The sequence below is a fragment of the Salminus brasiliensis genome, chromosome 4, assembly GCF_030463535.1.
Source record: "Salminus brasiliensis chromosome 4, fSalBra1.hap2, whole genome shotgun sequence".
Lineage (NCBI taxonomy): Eukaryota > Metazoa > Chordata > Actinopteri > Characiformes > Bryconidae > Salminus > Salminus brasiliensis.
Genome location: NC_132881.1, coordinates 47,649,819 through 47,670,437, shown reverse-complemented (window position 1 = coordinate 47,670,437; position 20,619 = coordinate 47,649,819). Strand labels below are relative to the sequence as shown.

General features: G+C 42.0%; 1 protein-coding gene across 1 annotated transcript in view; it reads right to left on the bottom strand.

Annotated features, from left to right (window-relative positions):
* The window catches only part of tenm3 (teneurin transmembrane protein 3), an 890,613-nt gene that overhangs the window by 460,438 nt on the left and 409,556 nt on the right, over positions 1-20,619 (bottom strand). Inside the window, 1 exon segment of the mRNA XM_072677215.1 lies at positions 1,993-2,132. The gene's annotated coding sequence lies outside the window, so the exon portion shown is untranslated.

The window sequence follows — 20,619 nt, the reverse complement described above, 5'->3', positions numbered from 1 at the left end:
TCTGATTGGACGACACGGTTGGGCCTTTGAGGTATGGAGCTCAGCATGGAGCGCGAGCCTGTACACACATCGGCACACTAACACACACACACACATACATATATACATACACACACACACACACACACACACTTGCCGATTGAAAGCTCGTTGAAATGAAGTGACAGCGCTTGGTGTGGAGTCTTCCCATGAGCCTTTGCTTTTAATTGCTGACAAGCCATAAGATAGTCGTGTGTGTCGAGGAGCGCAGGTTTGATAGCATCTTTACTGATGGCACGGCCCACAACACCTCTGCCGATTCAACGTGCTGCTTTTCATCCCTTTTTTCCTTCTGCTCCAGCTTCCAAAGCCTCGTCTGTCCCATTTCCCAGCTCCTCAAGCTGCAATCGGCCCGAGAAACGCCAGTGACCTCCGCTTCACGATCAGGCTCTGATCTCGCTCGCTGGTACGTGCTCAGACAGCCTGTGTTCCTATGTTATCTCTAAATATAACAAACTAAACGTGAGCCCTTGTCGTGATCCGACCCTCTTCACTCTCACTCCTGCCTTTCCAAAGAAAATGATAAATAAAAGCAATTAAATAAATATATACCCCAAACACGACAAGCCCCTCGCCTTCACTCTCACAGTGTTTCACAGCCGCCGTGTCTGACTGTGACACAGCTCTTTTATCCAGGCTGACACGCACCGAGTGCGTCAAGCAAGCCAAAGCGTTTTTGCGTGTGAGCCTATGAATTACAGGTGACATAATAAGGGTGGGCAGGGTGGTCAACCCAAAGGTCAACAAGCCCCTTTTTACTCGCTGATAAACACTGTACTCAGAACAGAACCGTCATGCAAAAAACAAAACAAAAACAAAAACATGTATCTCCATTGTTGACATTTTTCATTTTTTGCCATAATGGGAATCTGAGAGTTCAGTCAATAGAAATGCTCCAGGATGACTTGGAACAGTCTTTTTGTAGATACCTTGTATCTCCATGTTTGTCATGTGTCCTTGCACTACTGTGACATACGGTGTTACAGGGTCAGAATTTCAGGATGAATGGGCCAATAGAAATGCTCCAGCATTACTTTATATATGCAAATTTCATCTATTTATGTATTTATTCATTTATTTATATTTATTTCTTTATGTATTTATTTTTTTTTTGTTTTTATTCCATTTTCTTTGATTGGAAGTTTGGAAGGTGATTTCCTGCTGGTTCTTGCTGTTTTGGAGATACCTGGAATGTCCAATTTTGGAAAATTTTCATGTTTTCTTTTCTTTACATTGTGTCAGAATTTCATGATGAATGGACCAATAGAAATGCTCCAGCTTGACTTTTTATGTGCAAATAACCTTTTTTAATATTTTTCTTTATTTATTAAGGTATTTATTTATTTATTTGTTTTTGTTTTAAAATATATATGTAAAATATTTTACATTTTATTTTTGACAAGTTTTCTCATAATTACAAATTTCACGATCAATTGACCAATAGAAATGCTCCAAAATGACTTGAAAGTTTTTCCTTCTTCTGTAAAATGAAAATTTTAAATAACTTGTATCTCCATTTTTGGCCCTTTTCATGTTTTCACACACATAATATATATATTCTATACATAATATATATTCGTTTTTTTTTTGTTTTTTTTTTACTTTAAATTCCATGAAAAGTATTTTCTCCTGCAAAGTAGAAAGTTGCAGTTTTGAAGATATGTGTTTTTTGCATGCCAGTAATGATATGCATGTCTACTAAATGCACTGACAGAAGTAACGCACCAGATGTACACATATACCACATCACATCATCACAATTACTGCCAAACTAGACCGTAAAGCAGAATCCTGGTCCTAAAACCCTGCTACACTCCTATTCGACCGGCCAAACACAGAGCCAGCAGAGATGCACAGGTCTTGGGTTAGCAGTGCAGGCGGCGGTTCAGGGTTCATTTGTGTAACGGCCAAGACTAAAGCGCTAACATCGTGTCGCACCACAGCTCGACTCACCCGCTGCACAGGAAGTGACCCGCGTGGATATCATCTGGCCAGTCCGATCGGCTCCAAGAGTAAACAGGCTAATCCATGGGCCAGAAGCGTCTCTAGGAAACGGAGCTCAGTGCGCCAAAGCCGAGGATATGAAGATCAACCTGCGGACAGAAAATGAGAGAGAGAGGGAAAAAATGAGGGAGGAAAAAAAGGAAAAGGCTCGAGTGAGCAGGTGGAGAGAACGAGCGGAAGCTGACATTATGTTTCACACACTGGGTCCTTCTCGAAGGCACCGAGGGCCCAACAGCTCATTAGACGAGGTTCACAGGACGATGGACTCGCGCAGTAATTAACTTTGTCCTGAAGAGGAGAAGGAATGTGACAAACAAAAAAGACTGCGGCGCAGAAATCCCGGCGGGAGGCCACTGACTTTTAACTAGGAGAATATCTCCTCTTCAGCAGGTTCTCTAACTTAACAAAGGTGCACACTGGTCGGTGCAGTGTGTACAGGGGACTGAATTAATATTAGCACAGTAATCAGCACATTATTAGGAGTGTGGTTAAAGAGAATTCAACTGGAGAAAGACTGGAATCAGCGTGTGGCTCTTCTCCACTACAATAAATTCAAATAAAAAAAGTAAATGTAATATAGCAAACCAATCAGTAATGTATATGGCCACTGATGAATGAGAAATAAATGCATTAATAAGATAATTATATATATATATATATATATCTTTATATTTATGTTCACCACCCCACCTCATCATCCCTAACTCATCCCAAAAGTACTGGATGGAGCTCCACCACCACCACCATCATTCCAGAGAACACAGCTCCTCCACTGCTCCACAGCTCCTCAATGCTATTAGGCAATATTATTAGGCAGCATAGTGCCAATAGAGTCATCTAGTTGATCTGCTCCAGAGAGTCCTATTCTATTGGCAGTACTTCTCTACAGGGTCTAGACGAGCTATGTGTGTGTGTGTGCATTTGCACATCCGTGTCGGATGAGTCAGCAACTGAAAGTAGCTAAATGCATTCATTAGAATTAGGGGTGTCCACAAACATTTGGACATGCATGCATTTTTAACTAAACTTATGAGACTTCAATGAGACACAACAAACGTGCAGTAAAATATTGCACGTTACACACATACACACACACACACACACTTAACACACTAATAAAGAAGGCAACTGGTCCACGTTGGCATTAGCATGCTAATATAATAACCTGAAATTATGTTTAAATTAGACATTAAAAATGACCTGACATACTGTAAGTCAGTTACGTTATATGCACAATTCCGCACTTCAGAATTAGGACAATGATAACTACTGATAATACCTGAGTCGCGTTAGCATTTGCTAGCATGTGCTTGATGGCTTGGTTTTAGATGCTTTGTGCTAATGTAATGCAGGCTATTATTACCTGGAATTAAGTTCAAATGAGACACAAGATGCAGTGCAATACTGTATATAGCCTACATTTTAGAATTAGCATGTTAACAACTCCTGATAACAACTGACGCACATTAGCGTTAGCTTTATAATGCAAGGCAGAACGTCTTATTAGATTAAATATAGATATTATGATGAATTATGATTGCTTAAGTAAGAGGGCAGCAAGAGGACAGTGGTCAACTGTAGGCCCGATAACAGCACAGCTGGTCGGCCTACTGGCGTTTTGCTCAGTGTTTGGGGTTTGTGGACACCCCTTCTAATGAATGCATTCAGCTACTTCAAGTGCCATCCACTGCTGACGCAGATGTGCAAATGCACACACACACATACACAGCTTGTCTAGTCCCTGTAGAGAAGCATAGCCATTAGAATAGGACTGTCTGGGGCAGATAAGCCAGACGTGGGCTAGTAGAGGGGTATAAAGCCCCCCAGCATTGAGCTGTGGAGCAGTGGAAGGGACTGTGTTCTCTGGACTGATGGTGGTGGAGCTCCATCCAGTACTTTGTGAATAGTTCGGGAGTTACGATATGAGGTGGGGTGGTGATCATCATCATCCAACATCATGACCTCACTAATAACGCTCTCGTCACTGAATGCAATCAAACTCTCACAGGAATGTTCTTCTAACTAGATTAGTAGAAAGCCTTCTTCCCTGGAGAGACAGTAGAGACAGTTACTCCAACCAAAGCAGGATCAACTCTTTCTAATAGCCTTGATTTTAGAAGAAACAATGAATGGGCAGGTGTCCCAATACTTTTGTCCATATTGTTGACGTTCAAATGAGGCATGAGATGCAGTAAATTTCTGTACAGTATAAGCTATACAGTTTTATGCAATCCAGTGAATACCATTAGCCTACAATTTGAAATTAGCACACCAATAACTCCTGATAACTCATACATGTTAGCATTAGCATGCTAATACAAGATACAGAGGTTCTAAAGCGGATATTTGAGGTGGAAATACAGATATTATGAGGAAATGCTTTGTGCCACTGTTTTTAGAGGCCATGTGCTAATGAACGCTTTTGAAAGACTTTGCCGGCCATGTTAATTGTTTAGCGCTGCAGGCCTTGATATAATCAGTGCGCAGGACCGTGTGTTTCCAGTTCGCCATCAGAAGCCGCTCGCAGGAGCTGGCAGGCTGTTAGATATCTGCTTTGATGACCTGTAATTGCACATGTCCTGATGAGGACAGATTATTGCTCTTGCTCTCTCCCCTAAGCTTGTTCTGTGGTCATGTGTGAGGGAGTATGTGTGTATGAGTGTGTATGCCGATAAATACCACAGTACAGCAAAGGTTAAAGATATATACTAAAATCTACTAAAAGCCAAAATCTACCATCAGTCTGAACTGGGAACCCGACTACGTTTCACTGTGCCTGAACCCGACAGTAGACCAGATAACTGTGCCTGAACTCGACTGTAGACCAGATAACTGTGCCTGAACTCGACTGTAGCTCAGATAACTGTGCCTGAACCCGACTGTAGCCCATGTGACTGTGCCTGAACCCGACTGTAGCTCAGATAACTGTGCCTGAACTCGACTGTAGCTCAGATAACAGTGCCTGAACCCGACAGTAGACCAGATAACTGTGCCTGAACTCGACTGTAGCTCAGATAACTGTGCCTGAACCCGACAGTAGACCAGATAACTGTGCCTGAACCCGACAGTTGACCAGATAACTGTGCCTGAACCCGACAGTAGACCAGATAACTGTGCCTGAACTCGACTGTAGCTCAGATAACAGTGCCTGAACCCGACAGTTGACCAGATAACTGTGCCTGAACTCGACTGTAGCTCAGATAACTGTGCCTGAACCCGACTGTAGCTCAGATAACTGTGCCTGAACCCGACAGTAGACCAGATAACTGTGCCTGAACCCGACTGTAGCCCATGTGACTGTGCCTGAACCCGACTGTAGCTCAGATAACTGTGCCTGAACTCGACTGTAGCTCAGATAACTGTGCCTGAACTCGACTGTAGCTCAGATAACTGTGCCTGAACCCGACAGTAGCTCAGATAACTGTGCCTGAACCCGACAGTAGACCAGATAACTGTGCCTGAACTCGACTGTAGCTCAGATAACTGTGCCTGAACCCGACAGTAGCTCAGATAACTGTGCCTGAACCCGACAGTAGACCAGATAACTGTGCCTGAACTCGACTGTAGCTCAGATAACTGTGCCTGAACTCGACTGTAGCTCAGATAACAGTGCCTGAACCCGACAGTAGACCAGATAACTGTGCCTGAACCCGACAGTAGACCAGATAACTGTGCCTGAACCCGACAGTAGACCAGATAACTGTGCCTGAACCCGACTGTAGCCCATGTGACTGTGCCTGAACCCGACTGTAGCTCAGATAACTGTGCCTGAACTCGACTGTAGCTCAGATAACAGTGCCTGAACCCGACAGTAGACCAGATAACTGTGCCTGAACCCCACAGTAGACCAGATAACTGTGCCTGAACCCGACAGTAGACCAGATAACTGTGCCTGAACCCGACTGTAGCTCAGATAACTGTGCCTGAACTCGACTGTAGCTCAGATAACTGTGCCTGAACTCGACTGTAGCTCAGATAACAGTGCCTGAACCCGACAGTAGACCAGATAACTGTGCCTGAACTCGACTGTAGCTCAGATAACTGTGCCTGAACCCGACAGTAGACCAGATAACTGTGCCTGAACCCGACAGTTGACCAGATAACTGTGCCTGAACCCGACAGTAGACCAGATAACTGTGCCTGAACTCGACTGTAGCTCAGATAACAGTGCCTGAACCCGACAGTTGACCAGATAACTGTGCCTGAACTCGACTGTAGCTCAGATAACTGTGCCTGAACCCGACTGTAGCTCAGATAACTGTGCCTGAACCCGACAGTAGACCAGATAACTGTGCCTGAACCCGACTGTAGCCCATGTGACTGTGCCTGAACCCGACTGTAGCTCAGATAACTGTGCCTGAACTCGACTGTAGCTCAGATAACTGTGCCTGAACTCGACTGTAGCTCAGATAACTGTGCCTGAACCCGACAGTAGCTCAGATAACTGTGCCTGAACCCGACAGTAGACCAGATAACTGTGCCTGAACTCGACTGTAGCTCAGATAACTGTGCCTGAACCCGACAGTAGCTCAGATAACTGTGCCTGAACCCGACAGTAGACCAGATAACTGTGCCTGAACTCGACTGTAGCTCAGATAACTGTGCCTGAACTCGACTGTAGCTCAGATAACAGTGCCTGAACCCGACAGTAGACCAGATAACTGTGCCTGAACCCGACAGTAGACCAGATAACTGTGCCTGAACCCGACAGTAGACCAGATAACTGTGCCTGAACCCGACTGTAGCCCATGTGACTGTGCCTGAACCCGACTGTAGCTCAGATAACTGTGCCTGAACTCGACTGTAGCTCAGATAACAGTGCCTGAACCCGACAGTAGACCAGATAACTGTGCCTGAACCCCACAGTAGACCAGATAACTGTGCCTGAACCCGACAGTAGACCAGATAACTGTGCCTGAACCCGACTGTAGCTCAGATAACTGTGCCTGAACTCGACTGTAGCTCAGATAACTGTGCCTGAACTCGACTGTAGCTCAGATAACAGTGCCTGAACCCGACAGTAGACCAGATAACTGTGCCTGAACTCGACTGTAGCTCAGATAACTGTGCCTGAACCCGACAGTAGACCAGATAACTGTGCCTGAACCCGACTGTAGCTCAGATAACTGTGCCTGAACCCGACAGTAGACCAGATAACTGTGCCTGAACCCGACTGTAGCCCATGTGACTGTGCCTGAACCCGACTGTAGCTCAGATAACTGTGCCTGAACTCGACTGTAGCTCAGATAACTGTGCCTGAACTCGACTGTAGCTCAGATAACTGTGCCTGAACCCGACAGTAGACCAGATAACTGTGCCTGAACCAGACTGTAGCTCAGATAACTGTGCCTGAACTCGACTGTAGCTCAGATAACTGTGCCTGAACTCGACTGTAGCTCAGATAACTGTGCCTGAACCCGACAGTAGACCAGATAACTGTGCCTGAACCCGACTGTAGCTCAGATAACTGTGCCTGAACTCGACTGTAGCTCAGATAACTGTGCCTGAACTCGACTGTAGCTCAGATAACAGTGCCTGAACCCGACAGTAGACCAGATAACTGTGCCTGAACTCGACTGTAGCTCAGATAACAGTGCCTGAACCCGACAGTAGACCAGATAACTGTGCCTGAACCCGACTGTAGCTCAGATAACTGTGCCTGAACCTGACAGTAGACCAGATAACTGTGCCTGAACCCGACTGTAGCCCATGTGACTGTGCCTGAACCCGACTGTAGCTCAGATAACTGTGCCTGAACTCGACTGTAGCTCAGATAACTGTGCCTGAACTCGACTGTAGCTCAGATAACTGTGCCTGAACCCGACAGTAGACCAGATAACTGTGCCTGAACCAGACTGTAGCTCAGATAACTGTGCCTGAACTCGACTGTAGCTCAGATAACTGTGCCTGAACCCGACAGTAGCCCAGATAACTGTGCCTGAACTCGACTGTAGCCCATGTGACTGTGCCTGAACCCGACTGTAGCTCAGATAACTGTGCCTGAACTCGACTGTAGCCCAGATAACTGTGCCTGAACTCGACTGTAGCCCATGTGACTGTGCCTGAACTCGACTGTAGCTCAGATAACTGTGCCTGAACTCGACTGTAGCCCAGATAACTGTGCCTGAACTCGACTGTAGCCCATGTGACTGTGCCTGAACTCGACTGTAGCCCATGTGGACTGGAATATAGCTCACATAACTGTGCCTGAACTCGACTGTATTCGAATGTAGCCAACTGTAGGTCAGATACCTGTGCCTGAACTCGACTGTGGCCCATGTGGACTGGAATATAGTTCACAAAACTGTGCCTGAACTTGACTGCAGTCCAGGTAACTGTGTCTGAACTTGACTGTAGCCCATGTGACTGTGCCTAAACTCAACTGTGGCCCACACAACTGTGTCTGAACCCAACCAAAAACAAGCCAGAGTAGAACACTTCTGTACCTGTCTAGAACAGTGGCTACTGGCCAAAATCCATTAAAAGTGTGAGACAGCCAATGAGAAAGATGAATGTGAAATTTGACTCTAACTCGAGCCCAACCCTCATAATCTGAACCTGGTGTGAATAGTTAGGTCCTGTTAGGTTCAGACAGCTAATTCAAGCTCTGCTCCAGGTCGAGGTGTGTGTGTGTGTGTGTGTGCCTCTGTGAGCGTGATGCAGGAGATAGCGAGTGAAGGTAAGTCAAATTGAGCTGTTTCCTACGGAGATGGAGGGGGGGGATTTGAGCAGTGTGGAGAACACTGTGGTTTTCACGTCGAGTTTGTGGAGGCTTCAGACACGGCCCTCCTGCCAGGCCGTAAAGGATAAGCAAACACTGTTTCAGGAGATAACGGCCAGCTCAGGCTGCCTCAGCGATCTGTAACAGCTAACGCACAGCCACATTTCACTTCAAAACATACTTACACAGCAGCACGGACGACTGCACAGCAATACACGGGCTGAACAATAACCCGAGGGTTAATCACCCGCTTTTTTGGGGGTTGACTTTCATCATAAAAGTGAAGTGAAGGAGTAAAATATGTATATGTGTGTATTTGATAATTTATGTATAATGGACTCTCACCTGAGCAGGGAGAGTGTTCAGGCTGTATATATAAATATATACATAAAAAGCCATCAATACATATATATATATATTAATTACTATACATATTTTACTATATATTACCATATCATTTTTTTTTTGCAGCCTGAATACTATTTATATATTTATTTCATTTTCTGGGTTATATAGACATATATAAAATATAAAAAAAGATATAATTTTTTTTTGGCAGCCTGAACACTCCCTGTGCTCAGGTGAGAGTCCAGTATACATCAATTATCAAATATGCATATGCAAATTGTCCTTCACTTCACTTTTATGATGAAAGTCACCATATATATATATATATTATTTTTGAGGGGTATTTAAGACCCATTATTATTATTGTTAGTGTTATTTTATTTTATTTTTATTTTTTTGGTAATTTGTAATTTTATTATGATTATATTTTTATATTTTTTTGTATAATAAATTAAAAAAAATAAAATTTAAAAAAGGTACCAATTTTAATTGTAAATTATTTAATTATGTATTAAAATGTGTAATATTTTTAATAGAAAAATAAAAAAACACTCTGAAACTTTATTCTAAACATTGCAGCAGCTTTATGGCCAAGAGGTGTCTGAAGTCGTTGACCCCTAGAAACTGCCGACTTTCAGAGAAACATCAGATTGTTGGAGCTGCACCGCCAGCCTTCCTCAGTACTTCAAGAGTTCGTTTGGAACTGCTGTAAACACTACAAACATTTGGATCTGACCCTGGGCAACATGCTGTCTAAATCCACTTAAAATGGATCTCTATAGCACCAAAGAGGGTTCTGCTACCGTTACACAGTCAAATAACCTATTTTGTGGTGCTATACAGAACCCTCGTTGTTATGGATACAGCACTTGCTCTTGGGATGTTGTGTTATGTGGGCTATGTCCAAAAGGATGTCCTGTACTGTTAAAAATAAAGTGGCTCTTGGCTTGGATGTACGTTTTCACCTTTACATTATGTCTGAAGTTCTTCACGCTCACACATCTCATTCACAAAGGCAGTTATTTGAAGATCTGTCCATTGAAAGGTCCTTCACAGAACCAAAAATGGGTCTTCTATGGCATTGCCCCGAGAAACGTTTAGCTGCAGTCATGTGGAAGGACACAGGGGAAAAAAAAACCCTGAATCAAGATCTACCAACTTCATGTGGAATATCTGGAAGTTGGAGATGCACTGCAAGCATGGGGATGCCTCTAAAAACAGTGCTTTGAGGGTTCTTTACTAAATAAAAGAACCAGAATGGCATGATGGCAAAACTGCTGCTGTACATTATTCTCTAAATTGGCACCAGAAAGGGTTCTGCTACTGTTCTGCTATTATTAAAGTCAAAGAACCTGTTTTTGTGGTACAACACAAAACCTTCTAGCTAAAATAAAAGTTCTAAATAGTTCTAGAGGGGGCAGTTGGTACTGAACCATATATATAAATATTATGTATAAGGTTCCTTACACTCAACAATAGTTCTCTGAAGGTTCTCTGTCCATGGACAAAAATAGACATCCACCAACTTCAGATATCAGATTGTTGGAGAAAGCATACTGATTGGCTACGCCCCGTTAATTTCGTACTTCAAGGGTTCTTTAGTAATCCATGAACACTAGAAGAACCACAATGACATGATGACAAACCTGCCGCTGTACGGTGTTCTCTGACATGACCCTGTATAGCACCAAAAATGGTTTTGTACCTCTGCTAATGCTTTGTTAAAATCAAACAATCTATTGATTTTGGTTCTATATAGAACCCGTTCAGGTAGAGAAACCAAGTATTTCCAATAGGGTTTGAGTGTACACTGGAAAAATGGTCCTGAAATGAATAATAAAAGGTTCTTCACATTCAAACATCCCATTAACAAGATTAGTTCTTGGAAGACGTATCCATGGAAAGGTCCCTCAGGGAACCAAAAGTGGTTCCTCTATGGCACTACCCCAAGAAACGTATAGCTGCACTCATATAGACATGCACCAACTTTAAATGGAATATCAGATTGTTGGAGCTGCAAGGAAATGGCTGAGGTACACCCTTAAAATGGTACTTTGAGGGTTCTTTAGTAAACCATGAACAATAGAAGAACCACAGTGTTCTCATCTTAAGAACCTTACAACTAAAGGATGAAGCTAATATTTCCAGTACTGTTTGAGTGTACATTAGAAATAAATTGATGGAAGATCTGGACCATTAGAAGATCTGGACCATTGGCTCTTCTATGGCATAGTTTGTCTTAAGTCAGGTTTTATACAGTGCAGCACTTAATCTTAAGAACTTTACAACCAAAGAATGAAACAAGAACTTCCAATGGCGTTCACTGTACATTTACAAGAAAATGATGGAAGGTCTGACAATTGGACGGTCCTTCAGAGAAGCAAAAATGGTTCATGGTTCTAGTTTACTATAGACTTATTTTTTGGTCTATACAGAACCCTTTTAGCTATTAGTGCAGCACCTAATCTTGAGAACTTCTCAACAACCAAACATTTTCAATAGGGTTTACTGTAGATTTAGAAGTAAAATGCTAGAAAGTCTGACAACTGGACAGTCCTTCAGAGAACCAAAAATGGTTCATGGTTCTTCTATGGCATAGTTTGACTTAACCGAAGTCAAATAGCCTATATCTGGTCTAAAAAGAACCCTTTTAGCTATGAGTGTAGAACTTAATCCAGAGAACTTCTCAACAAGCAAATATTTCCAGTGTGGTTTGAGTGTACATTTAGAAAAAATAGTGGAAGAACCCTTTTAGCTACGAGTGCAGCACTGAATCTTGAGAACTTCACAACTAAAGAATTAATCAAGAACTTCCAATGATGTTCACTGCACATTTACAACAAAATGATGGAAGGTCTGACAATTGGACGGTCCTTCAGAGAACCAAAAATGGTTCATGGTTCTTCTGTTGCATAGTTTGACTTAACCGAAGTCAAATAAACTATATCTGGTCTAAAAAGAACCCTTTTAACTAGGAGCATAGCACTTAATCTTGAGAAGGTCTCAACAAGCAAACATGTCCAGTATGGTTTGAGCGTACATTTAGAAACAGAAATGGAGGAAGATTTGACCATTAGAAGATCTGGACCATTGGTTCTTCTATGGCATAGTTTGACGTAAGTCAGGTCCTATACAGAACCCTTTTAGCTATGAGTGTAGCACTTAATCTTGAGAACTTTACAACCAAAGAATGAATCAAGAACTTCCAATGGCATTCACTGTACATTTACAAGAAAATGATGGAAGATCTGACAATTGGACGATCCTTCAGAGAACCAAAAATGGTTCATGGTTCTTCAGTGGCATAGTTTGATTTAAGTCGATTAGACTATTTATGGTCTATACAGAACCTTTTAGCTATGAGTGCAACACTTTATCTTGAGAACTTTTCAACAAGCAAATATTTCCAGTATGGTTTGAGCGTGCATTTAGAAACAGAAATGGTGAAAGATCTGACCAATAGAAGCTCTGGACCATTGGTTCTTCTATGGCATAGTTTGACTTAAGTCAAGTTCTATACAGACCCCTTTTAGCTATGAGCGCAGCACTTAATCTTGAGAACTTCACAACCAAAGAATGAATCAAGAACTTCCAATGACGTTCACTTCACACAAGAAAATGATGGAAGGTCTGACAATTGGACGGTCCTTCAGAGAACCAAAAATGGTTCATGGTTCTTTAATGGCATAGTTTGACTTAACCGAAGTCAAATAGACTTTATCTGGTCTAAAAATAACCCTTTTAAGGGGGAGTATAGCACTTAATCCTGAGAACTTCTCAACAAGCAAATATTTCCAGTATGGTTTGAATGTATATTTAAAAAAATTGTGGAAAATCTGACCGTTAGAAGCTCTGGACCATTGGTTCTTCTATGGCATAGTCTGACTTACATCAGGTCCTATACAGAACCCTTTTAGCTACGAGTGCAGCACTTAATCCTGAGAACTTCTCAACAAGCAAATCTTCAATAGGATTTGCTGTAGATTTAGAAGTAAAATGGTGGAATATCTGACAACCGGTCCTTCAGAGAACCAAAAATGGTTCATGGTTCTTCTATTGCATAGTTTGACTTAACTGAAGTCAAATAGACTATATCTGGTCTAAAAAGATCCCTTTTAGCTATAAGTGTAGAACAGGTTTGAGTATACATTTAGAGAAAAATGGTGAAAGATCTGACCGATAGAAGTTCTGGACCATTGGCTCTTCTATGGCATAGTCTGACTTACATCAGGTTCTATACAGAACCCTTTTAGCGAAGAGTGCAGCACTTACAATCTTGAGAAGCTCTAATAAATACATTTAAAACGAAGTGTCTCTTGGCTTGAATGTACGTTTCAACCTTTACACCGTGTCTGAAGTCCTTCACGCTCACGCGTCTCATTTACAAGAATAGTTCTCGAAAGATCTGTCCACTGAAAGGTCCTTCAGGGAACCCAAAGTTCTTCTATGGCATTGCCCCAAGAAACGTTTCGCCGCAGTCATGTGGAAGGACACAGCAACACCACATTAACACACCAAAACACACTAATGTGTGCGTGTGTGTGAGAGAGAGAGTGTGTGTTTGTGTGTGTGTGTGTGTGTGTGTGTATCAAGCTTGAACACATGTGGGTCGTTGAGAGGTCATGTTCTGCGGTGTCTTTTCTCTTCATAAACAGCAGCGTCCCCTTCTCCAACTCTTCTGGGGACGCTCTCTCTATAAGCCTTTCTACTTTTCGGTGCCCCCAGCGGGGCGAGGCCCTCAGCCTGAGCCATAAAAAACACGGGTCTCTTCGTGAAAGGGGAAAAAAAATGGGGATCTGGGAGCGAGGTGCCGACACGGAAACCCAAGCGTAGAGGACATCGGCCGACAGCGCGGGAAAAGAGAGAGAGAGGGAAAGAGAAAGAGAGAGAGGGGCGAGAGACACGGGAGAGGTTCACGCTTGAGTTGCCTCATCTAGTGCGGGACAGCAGAATGGATTTATGGAGCTACTACTGACTGTTAAGAGAGATTCCCGAAGTCCACACTACTTCAAAGTGATTTATCAACTATGAGCTGTCAGGACAGTTAATGCTGAACCTGGTAAGAACAATCTACTCTATCCACTCCTCTGCGCTACATCCAATACTGTCATCTCATTAATAGCAGAACAGACAGTGAACAGACTCAGACAGTGGGACGTTCTCACTGAGGCAGCTGCTCTCCTGCAAGTTAATGTTAACCATTGCATTCAGCTACTTTAAGCTGCACCCATTGCTGATACAGAGGTGCAAATGCACAAATGCACATATAGAATAGAATAGGACTCTCTGGAGCAGAGAAACTAGCTGCCTAATAATGCCAGGCGTGGGCTAGTAGAGGGGTGTAAAGCCCCCCAGCATTGAGCTGTGGAGCAGTGGAGGAACTGTGAAACTCTCTGAAATGATGGTGGTGGTGGAGCTCCATCCAGTACTTTTGGGATGAGTTGGGTAGTTGGGGATGCTCTCATCGCTCTTGCCGCTGAATGCAATCAAATCCTCACAGCAATGCTCCTCCTCCAAAATCTAGTAGAAAGTCTTCTTCTCTGGACAGTAGAGACAGTTACTCCAACAAAAGCAGGATCAAATCTTTTTATTACCCTTGATTTCAGAAGAAACAGCCAATTACCAGGTGTCCCAATACTTTTGTCCACATAGTGTATCACATTCATACCTTGCTTATAACTTGCATTTTAGTACGTAGCTAGGTATTAACTCCACAGTTAATAGTCTTAAGACTTATTACTCAAAAACAACTAGGAAACCAGCTTGTAAGTTCTGAACTCATGAGACTCATGAAAAACTGGACCGGACACTTATGGCCAGTTTCCCCAAACCCAGATTAAGGCTAATCTAATCCCAGACTGTGTTGGGATTTCGCCACAGGAACTAAATCCAAATTAGTCCAAGACTAGCTTAATCAACTCCGCAGAAACCAGAACTTAAGAGTTTTATGGGGTAAATGTACACTACGTATATGGGCAAAAGTATTGGGACACCTGCACATTCACATTCACTGTAAACTCTCCCAGGGAAAAAAGCTATCTAATAGATTTTGGAGGTGCATTGCTGTGAGGATTTGATTGCATTGAGCAACAAGAGCGTTATTGAGGTCAGGATGTTTGGATGATGATGATCACCACCACCCCACCACCTCATCATCCCCAACCTCCTAACTATTCATCATCCACAGCTCAATGCTGGGGGGCTTCATACCCCTCTGGCCCACTATTCTACTCTACTGGCAGTGCTTCTCTACAGGGACTAGGCAAGCTTGCACATCCGTGTCAGCAGTGGGTGCAGCTTAAAAGCAGCTGAATGCCTTCATTAGAAGGGGTGTCCACAAGTATTCGGACATACAGTGTCTCTTGGGAAATGGGATCATCGCACGTTCAAACTAACACTCAGCTCACCACAGGCTTTTTAACACAAGCCCCCCACACAGGCCCCACTCTTCGCTTTGTGGCCAAAAATTTGAGTCACTGAAGGTCAAGTTTGTTGTTGTCGGATTGAAGTCGTCCGTGTGCGCTGGTGGAAGCTGCCACTTGAGAAAGCCTGTCTGTGCTGATTAAGAGCCATTACGCACTGTCCGTGGTATTTTGTTTACAGTGAAGCTCGCCGCAACGGTCATGCGGATGTTTTCTTTCGCTGCCAAAAAGGAAACAAAGCGGCACGCCAAAAAGTCCAGCGCTCAATCTTTCATTAGGGCCTCGTCAGCGAGTCGTGGAACGAGCGAAACGCCCCATGGCGGCGTAAATAACCTTCCCCCTCCAAAAAACGTGATCCCCTTGCTCGTAAACTGTGTAATACCAGCCCCGAACAAAAACCCGGCTGCCTCTTCGGGCTCGTCTCTCATTCCAAGAATAGCTGGAAGATTAACTGCGGAGACGACGCACAATCGCCTCTTGTTGGGGAGCGACAAGCAGTCAGGAGCCCCTGACCTCAAAATGGCGTCTGATGAGTGTGCAGTCAGCCTGCGCTGGATTAGCCTGCGTCTGACGCTAGAGCTACTACTGCTGCTAAGCGATGTGACTCCTGAGCTCGTCGAGAGTCGAGGCTCTCAGAAACAATGAAGACGAGAAGGAAGAAGCTGATGTAAGTCCTCCCCAGCTAGACTCCCCAGCACTTCAGGCCCTGAGCACTCCAGCTCTTACACACGGTCAGCGAGTGGATTGTGACCATTCACAGCTCGTCCTGGTCTTATTCTTATATGATATACATTAGCACTGGTAGACTGCCTACATCACTCGCAGCTCAGCTCCCAGAGGAACATTGTAGTGCTCAGATGTTTGATGCTTGATGTCTCAGGAGACTGTGTGTAAGACCCGTACTTAAGTTTTATCTAAAGATCAGCTTTGACAAAGACATTTCTCCTAAAATTAATAAAAAAAATATATATAATGGGACATGAGATCTCTTCTTGTCTTGATTTAATCAAAAATAAAGACTTTATATTTTCCTCTCGTTTATAATGAAGAGTAATGACTGCAGAATCAGCCATAAATGAAGGACTGAGACTTTGTAACCCTACCTAAACTCATTTAGTTCAACTGTCCAATCAGGTTTATCTTTTATTCCTAACGCTTTTATTTCTTCAACAAAAATAATTGTACTTTATTTTAGATAATAAGAAAAATGTGTATAATTAATAAAAACATAGCTATATTAAATAAAATAAATAATAAAATTAAATAAAAATTTAATAATAATAATAATAATAATAATAAGACTGACATCTGTACTAAACCTCATGTGAGACGGGCAGTTTTTTATCTTAGGAGACTCAAGATTTGAGCTTCTTTGTCTTTCCTTCTAATCTCATTGTTGTCCAGGAGAAACTAAGGACATTAAGGAGACATGAAGGAGATTCTCCGGGCTAGTGCTATGGAAACGTTTGAAGCAGCATTCGCAAAACTGAAAATTGGAAACATTGAAACAACTGGTAAATAAATATGTCATAAATGAACATTACATAAATGTATTCCAAAATAAATCGAGTATTTATTAAATATAGAATATATAATATTTTTTGAATTCACACGGATAATTAACAAACTTAAAAAATGAACATATTTTTTTTTTTATCGAAATATGCCAACCAAATGTGAAAAGCCCATATTAAAATGTGAGAATAAACAATGTTAAAATTTAAATAATGAAAATATATAAAAAAAAGTTGACAGAATATGGTAGCATTTATTCGGTGTTGCTAAGCGGACGTTAGACTGGTGCAACAGTGTGACAAGGCTTAGTGGTTGCTAGAGTGTTGCAAGGTGGTTTGCTGTATTTGTGCAGATGCTATGGTATCCCAGGTGGTACCTATGGTGTCTCAGGTGGCTTTCTGTGGTATATCATGTTGATAGTTTGATAGTATTTGTATCATCGTTAAACGTTTGCACCCCTTTCATTTCTATAGAAGCAATTTCCACAAAAATCTGAGGCTACGGGGAAACTACGGGGAACAACCTGCATTTGCAAAGTTGATTTTTTTTTAAAACTACGGGATGAGTTACACAGCAAAAAATCTAAGCTCAAACACTGAACTCTGGAGTGATGGTTCAGAAACACAGACTATGCTACATGAGAGCTCTTTAGGATCACAAGGGCTGATGGATGCTTAGTGGTCCAACAGCATCAGGCTAATAAAACTACTGTCTAAACCCTCGGAGATGTTTCTCCACAAAGCCTGAGAGCTAATCACAGCCGGTTAGCCTTTAGCTGCTAACTCCGGTAATTGGAAATGTCTCGCTTAACTCAGCAGCCTCGTCAAATGGCGCTGATGTGATTTGTTATGACTGGCTGCTGAGATATTGACGTGGGGAAAAGAAACACACCAGCCCTGGAAGAGTGTGTGAACTGTTCTCATAAACCCAGAGCCATGCTAGAGTCATTAGCTTTTATTTTTCTCCTGGCTCTCCTGGCTCGGCTTTCCGGAAGCTGAACTTTTTCAGTTCATTAGTAGTTCAGGGAAAAAAGAAGAAGAAGAAAAAAAAATCAATTACCACCATCCGCACTTGTGCGTGTTAACAAATTATGCAGGAATTCCCCGCTGTCGAGGACGGGGCAGGCCGTTTCAGGCATCAGGGTAAACCTATACAACACAAAGCTCGGAGAAAGCGATCCGGCTTTCGTCTGGGCTGGAACTCGCTCGAGGTTAATCGTATGCCTTTCGGAGAGGTACAAAAAAAAGGAACGGAGTGAAACGGCCGACGGCTACAGGAATGGGGTTTCCTCGAGGCCTCCGCTGTCAGCATGGAGCACCTGGAAGCAATCGGCAGTAACTCTACTACACAGAATAACAAGCAGTATTTATCCCCTGATCACACCAGCTTTACTTCTCTAATGGTGGCAGGATTCAGTTGCAAATTGCTTGTGTCACTTTCCCCCCGCCACTCATAAGAAGGTGTTGCTGACCTGTCCAAGTGAATAAGAGGAGAGCGAACGAGGAAAAAGCATCAAATATGAACATGATGTGAACGGCTCAATGCATCACCTTCACAGCGAGGGTCCAGCGAAACACACCGCACAACCGCAAAAACCACTTCCACTTTACACACGATTACAAATCCTCACCTCCTAAACCACAATTTACTCCTTTTTACTGAAAGTACCGTCTCTGATCCATTCAGATAGCTTTAACTGACTAAGATAAGCCCGCTGCATGCCCACGCAGTGGTCAGTAATATGGGTCAGTGTGTGGAATTGGAGCTTTGTGTTTTTCTGCTTTGTTGTTTTTAATACTGGCTTTCTATGAAGGTATAAAAGAAGCTCCTGCTGCCCTTATTGTTGGATACACTGTGCGCTAGTAACCGTAAAGAGTTTTATAATGATAATTAATATTATAAATATATTAAATATATTATAAATAATATAACAAATGCTGTAAGTATTGAAGAGTTTAATGAGGAAAAAATATATACCATGGGCTGAGCCTATCACACAAATTTTATATCTCAGACATTTAAACAGTCAATAGAAATAAATATGTTTAATTAAAATATATTTAATATTACTGGTTATTATTATTATTATTCTTAGTAGTAGTAGTGTATAACTTATAAATGCAATGACATTGTATTATTGGAATTCAATTATACAAAAAATAAATTACAATTTAACAATTTAACAAATTAACAATACAAAACAATATAAAATATTAAAATATAAAAAACTATAAAAAACAATAAACACTTCAATAAGTACATAAGTAAAAAAAAAACAACGTATATATATATATATATATATATATATATATATATATATTTTTTTTTTTATGTATTTATTTATTTATTTATTTATTTACTTTACTAACGTACTTATTGAAGTGTTTTTTGTTTTTTTGTTAAACATTATTGGGTCCATTTGTTACAAAATGTTTAAATAATGCAAAAGAAAGTTTTATTTTGATGTTATAGAAGAAATACTTTGGGCTCTTTGAAGACTAATTTGACGTTTCTTTAAAGGACCCACAGAAAGCTGTCTCGTAGGGCTGCACGCTGCTCTCAGCATCATGTTTGTATCAGCAGATGATAGGCCTGGCTGATATCTGAAGCTGGTGTGTGCTGATGTGTTTCCTGAGTGTTTAGGTGATGCTGAATGTCTGCAATAAAAAAGAATACCTGCATTTGATTTCTTATGGCTGCATGTTTAAAACTCTGCTAATAAATAGGCAAACATGTCTGCACAGATATACAAACAAATATGTCTCTGTGCAGATCTGATCCAGGAGGACTTGGTCCAAATTTCAACATTTTTAGAAATGTTTATGTATCACCATCTGCGGACATGCAGGAGAGAGTGGGGTAAAACTGAACACAGATTTTTATGTAGTTAAACAGGTCCAAGCAGAGCCTGCTTCGGGTCATCTTCTCATGTTCCCATAGCAACATCTTCTGTTAATTCTGACCATATTCCGACCTTCTGAGATTCCTCCTAAAGTCTCTAAAGTGTCTTTTTACTGTGTGTTTGATGTCTGAGTTGTGTGTAGAAGTCTTAAGATTTCTTCCTATATTATTTGAATGTCTTCCTGGTGTCGTAATACAGCCTTCAAACATGGTGGAGGTAGTTTCATCAGCAACTCACAGTGAGAGCTAGCCAGGCTAAAGTACAGCCTGAAGCGAACTGTAGATGTAAAGGTTGGTCAGAAGCTGAGTTAACAAAATTAGTTAGTTGTCTAGTGAGCTGTTGGTGAAACTACTTCCACCATGTTTGGAACCTGTGTTTATCCTGGCTAGCTCTTACTGTGAGCTGTTGTTGATGAAACTACCTCCACCATGTTTGGAGGCTGTGCTTTAGCCTGGCTAGCTCTCACTGTGAGCTGTTAATGAAACTACCTCCACCATGTTTGGAGGCTGTGCTTTAGCCTGGCTAGCTCTCACTGTGAGTTGTTGTTGATGAAACTACCTCCACCATGTTTGGAAGCTGTTCTTTAGCCTGGCTCGCTTTCACTGTGAGCTGTTCTTCTACGTCTGTTCAGTGCTCTATTATGGACCCCAATAGAGAGAGTCGGCAAT